Raw genomic sequence first — 6,000 nt, forward strand, 5'->3', positions numbered from 1 at the left:
CTTAATGTATTATAGACCTCTTCTACCAATTACCTTGGAAGCATCTGTGAGTGTTATAATTTGGAATTGAATCTTGAAAACTGTTACACATATTTAGAAATGTCTTAAATATAGTTAAATTTAGTAAACTCAATTTGTTTTGAAGTAAAATATTAATTTTGAGAAAGTGCCTATGAATTCCTGTATTTTCTGAATTCTGGTAGTTATTTATAAGCTATACTTACTTTTCATAACTGTCATGTAACACTTATTTAGGAGGTTAAGTCTAAATTGAATTGCATTGCAATAAACTTTGGTTTAGTTTCAGTTAATGCAATATAGTACAAGTAGATGAAAATATTATACTGTATAATCCCATTGTCTTGATAGAAAATTATCTTGGTACTTTGATTGGGTAAGAACAGTTTACAAGATACCAAAAGAAATTGTAGGTAAAACAAAGTAGACCTTAGCAGTGTATGAAATAGAAGTCTGACAACTTTCAAAGCTTAATTAACTCTTTGAAACCATTATACTCCATTTCCATGATATTCTAAAATACTGAAGCAAACATGTATTTCTTTGTATTCTAATAAGTTATTAAAGTTAGCAGTCTTTCGAGTACTTATTTTAGACTAAATGATCTGACACAAGGGAGTCTAGCTAAATGCTTATTAAGGTCATATTTTAGGAGAAGCATAGTAGAAGGCTTGAGCCCTAATACTGTATTTCAGAAGCATGGGTCTACCACTTACTTTATATGCAATCCAGAATAATTTACTTATGCACTAGTCACATTTTTCTCCCATATGAAAAAAAAAAAGATAATGAATGCACCTATAAGGTAGAGATTATATCTGTTTTATTCACTACTGTATTCACTGTACTGGGTACTTAGCAGTCACTCAACAATGAATTAATAAATGGATGCCTGCACTTCATAGCTATTGTTAATATTCAATTAAAAATAAATAAATATAAATGAATGAAAATATATATGTGGCGCTCATATATATAATTGCTCAACTAATGTGAGTTATATTATGATTCTTTCAAGTCAACTATAAGGATAAATAGTTAAAATAATCCATAATTTTGGAAAGATATGCCATTGTGAAATGTATGTAAAAGAGCAAGGAGGCTTAGCAATTTAATTTGGTTGCTTTATTTTGTTGAATATAATTTGAAGTCATGTTTATGAACCATCTAAAGCAGTCAAGTTTGGTTCTAAGATAAAATTTCCTTCTCCAAATCAAACACCCAAAGACTTAAAAAGTCTACAAGATAATTTTATATGTGATATTTGTAAGTTTTCTGGCTTTCAGACTAATATGAAAAATTTAACTTTCATTCAGTTTCTAAGGTTTGTCTGAACTACACAGATCAAGTAATAGTGCTTTTCGGAAAGGAAATGAAGTGGCTTTAAGAGAAACTTGAAGAATAATCCTCAGACAGCTCTTGATGCAGCTGTTCTATCATGTGTAACAAACATCTGAATATACTTCCTGAATGTGCTCATTATTTGATGGTTGCATGTCACACAAGAACATAGCTTACATGAATGCTCCCCGGGAATTATGACTCACAGATATATTTATAACTTTTTGATATTTATTCAATTGAAATATAAAGAATAGGTTTCAGATTGGGATTAATTTGCAGAAAGCAATGACATTACACCTTCTTATATCTCAGATGGCAGAAATCATTGTTGTCCTTTATGAAGTCATCCAACCCAACCAAGAGCAATAAATTTCAAGGGAAAGCATGCCAGTTCTTTATTTTGAGCAGAAGTTTGTTGAGGACATAACTACCTCATACCAGTGGTACAGCTCAGATAAGTGTCATTCATTCAACAACCTTGAACAAATGATATACTTTCAAATTTAATCTTGTTGAAATTATCATCTAGGAATAATTCTCTTCTCTCTGAGAATCCTATCCCTTTTATCAGGCTCATGAGTGACCTGGGGACTCTGATGGAGCAGTGATAGCAACTGAACCAGCCTTGCCAAACTTGGAGAGGGAGATGTCACTAGCTATTGCAAAGCTTTGTGCTAGGGCATGGGAAAAAAAAAAAAAAAACACAAAACTGTAAACTTCTTTCAACCCTCAGCTATCTCGTAGGTAAATTACAATGGCTACACAATCCTATTTGCATTTTGACCACTTCCTCTTATATAGTTTCCGAGGTTTCCTGTTGTTTTTAGCATGACACCAAAATCTATCACATTACCTACAGTGCAATTTTTTTAGGTTCTGGAGTCCACCTGCTCTTCAGATTCAGTCCATATTGCCAGAAATCTGCCTTGCCATCTATGTTGTAGACAGGGGCCAATCCATTTGTCATGCTCTTTCACACAATAGTGGCTCTACCTCTGTCTTTTCTCTTCCCGCTGCTGACATTCTTATTTCACATCTGAGAAAGAAGTGTGTGTTCCTCTGAGAAACCTCATGACATCTCTTAATTATCTGTTTCACTGATTAAACTGTAAAGACTATTACAGCAAGATTGTTTGCTTTAAGTCATCCCTTTATCTTCAGTGCCTAACACTATGCCTGACATATAGTAGGCACTCGGTAAATGTTGGTTCAGAAAATAGTGGGGTAAATGAATGAATGAATAACCCTATATACATGAGCTAAGCTATGTCCCATGAAAGAAGTCCTGAAAAAAAAAAAAAAACCTACAGAAATTCAGAGCCATAATGACTGCATTTAGAATACATGAAGGTGATGGATGCTATTGCCTTCTGTGAAGAGGGTAGCGGCTGAAAGTCATGCTGTATCCTTTTGGATGATGCAAAATTTGAGTGTCTGTAATTACTAAGTGTCTATCCTATGTAGGGTGCTTTCTGAAGCATGCCCTTGAATCACACAGATAAGAATATAAGCACCATCATTGCATAAGGTTCTGGTACTGATTCTATTAGGCCCACAGGCTATCTTGAAATTCTCATTCAAATCCCTAAAGATTATATACGTTTTTGTTAGGAAAAACTCTCTAAATGGCTTCAATTTTATTTGAGGAGCATGGGGCTTTGAAGATACAGGACAGTTTGTAATGGTCCAGAGAGGCTACCATTAGTAGCATTCGGTGTTGACAGGGTGGAAAGCGTTAATGCTGCAGTAAGTCATCGCATCTTTGAACCACTTAAATTCATCTTGCTAATGACAGTCTGCCATTCTCAGCCTGCAAAAGTCCCCAGTGCCTTCTAGGAGATGAATACCCCACACGTCAAGGAGCTCTAGAACTGCTGTGGTGGGAGTGGGTGGCTGTCCATGACCCCTATTGTCCTGAGACTCAGACTTCTGTTCCAATCTCAAGCAGAACTTCTGATAGGCCTGATCTTCTGAAACCTGCCAAAATCTTATTCACTGTACTTTCACTCAGTCTCCTTTTATTGACTAGGCAGATGTTCTTTTCTCATTGTCTCTCCATAAATGTATTGGGGTATCACATCCCCCCCATGCTCCACCAGTGAGGTCAACCCCACAGTGGTTGTGACTCCTTTGCTGCTGGTGAAGACCTTTCTGGAGAGGGAGTGAGCACTTTAGGCTCCGTGCCAGAAGTGGCTGGCTTCCTCCATAAACCCGTGGTTGTTGGGATGTTTTCTGCAGGGCAGATCTCTTCTTCTTTAATCACTCGTCATAATGAAGTTTTTGTCATATTAAAGGGGAAAGAAGAGAAGCAATTGAGAATAGTTTGAGAGGATGACTGTGCCGTCCCTCAGGTCCAGCGACAAGAGGACTACAATGGGTAGCTTTCAGAACTACATATGGTCTTCCTTCCGAGGGAGTTGATTAAGCGACTCCGGATGAAATTGAAATCCTGTGATTTGACCTTTGTCTGGCCTGGGAGGGCTGCAATTCGCATAACAATTTCCTTTTGTTCTTTGTTTGGAGTTATTAATCCAACATGAGCCTTGAATTAATCAGGGGTAGTGCGTAGCTACATTTCTAATTCACAGCTCCGCTGCTTGTGTCTTTTTTAATTAAGGCCGAATGATAGCAGGCCTTCGCCCTGATTGCCACACTTGCTAACCACACATTGAGGGATGAAGAGGCTAAACAGGCAGAATGAGATTACTTCAAGGTTTCACTTAATTGTTTTCTTCCTTTAAGTAAAGAGCAGTGACTGAACATTGTTAATTCCAGGCTGGGAGAGCTCCTTTTATATGTGTTACTCATCTTGACTCTGGGATAGGGTGGCGGGAAATCCAGATCCCTGCTAGTACCCTCAGGTATAGTGACCCATGGGCTCACCCATGGCACTCTTTCTTTGATTGATTTAAGCCACATGGCACATCTTGATGGGGATGTCAGTGGTGGGGTCCAAGTTGGAGAACTCTGACCCAAGTCACCTGTATATAGGTTAGGGTTGGTACCTGTGAGGCACTGAGGACTATTCAACACTGATTAGTCAAAACTCTGTAAAACATGTTAGAAATTCACTGTAATGTAGCTTCTGTTATTCAGGAATTCCATATCACATGGTTCTGTCTTCTATTTTGTTCAAAGAGATTTAATTACTGGAAGGACCTAATTATAGTTCAGCTTCACTAAACAGGCTTTGCCACACAGTGTGGAACCCAGGATGCATCCGTGTGGGGTTTTAGTAATAACTTTTTTCCCTTTGGTAAAAGTTATTAATTGCCTCCATTCCTTCAACTGCTTCTGGTATTTTAGAAGGAAAATGTAAGTTAAAGATAGAGATCAAGTGATGGTAAGTAAAATTGAACTCCAATTTTCCGAGTGCTTATGCCTATCCCTGACAGAACATGGCTTCTTAGAGTAGCAGATCAGCTCTGAGACCCTGGGTACATTTAGTTAACCACAGTTGCAGTGAACTTGTTAGGATCTTTGTGAAACTCCATAGGTAACTTTTTCCTCCCTCCAAGTGTCTGACTAACCTAAAATTGGACTCTGATCACAGAGTTGAGGCTTGGACAAAGATGCTGAGCTGCTTATTTGGTTGGTGTATGACCCTTTGTTTTCTGAGACGTGGTTTTAGAATAAACAAACAAACAACAGGAGCTGGAGCCACACTATATCATTTCATCTTTAAAACTATATTTCTATACACATTCCATTTCAAATCCCAAACTTGGTCATTTATTTCTCTAATCTCAGGTTCGTCTGTCTATGGAAACGAAAGGCTTTCATTGAGTAGAGATGTCTATGTATTTTTCTGTTGAATTAAAGACTGGGAAACATGTTGATTTAAATGCATTATTCTATTTGGCCTCCTCTGTGGGTTATAGTTAACATTGCATTGTATTTGCTAATTTTTGAATGAAGATTATATGTGAAGAGGAATGCTTTCCAGGGTAAAATTCTATTTGCGGAGAAAAGGGCCCTGAATTAGGATTTGGAAAGTTAAGTGAGATTCAAGCTCTGCTCTTAACTTGCTCTGTGAACTTAAATTTTAGGGTCTCATTACACTTTTGGGGAAATAAGCAGAAATTTCCTTCTAGGTCTGGATTTCTATAATTCTAATAGTTCTAAAACGGAGTCAACTTAAACAGTATCAAGGTTGGGGGTCACTGTCTGTGGGGTTCACAGGGTCCTGCAACAATGGAGTTTACTGGCAAACGGGAGATTGAGAAAAGGAAAGAGTTTCTAAGACCACGAGTGAATCACTGTCTCATCCCAGATAGTATCTGCAGTGTCCAGTGCCTCAAACAAAGGCTGCTGGTGCAAGATGACACTTTTCCTAGAGGAGAGCCTGGAGCTGGTGGCAAGCTGTCATGCAGTGGACCAAGAGTCCATTCACCACCACCCAGCGGGAGGTGCAGTGCTGGGAGGTGGCACCACAGCAGCCAGCAACACCTAATGCAATGCCAGACCTGACACTGCCAGAGACCACAGCACCAGGAGGCAGTGCGGAGGATCAGAAGGGGCTGGCAGCTCTCAGCACCAGCGGCCACAGGTTAGAGGTAGCCACTGGCCCATAGCCTAGGCACACGCATTCCAGCCCTTTGAGGCACCTGACCAGGCCACAGGCACAGGCTGATGGTG

Source organism: Talpa europaea (genome assembly GCF_964194135.1).
Source record: "Talpa europaea genome assembly, chromosome: 15".
Taxonomy (NCBI): Eukaryota; Metazoa; Chordata; class Mammalia; order Eulipotyphla; family Talpidae; genus Talpa; species Talpa europaea.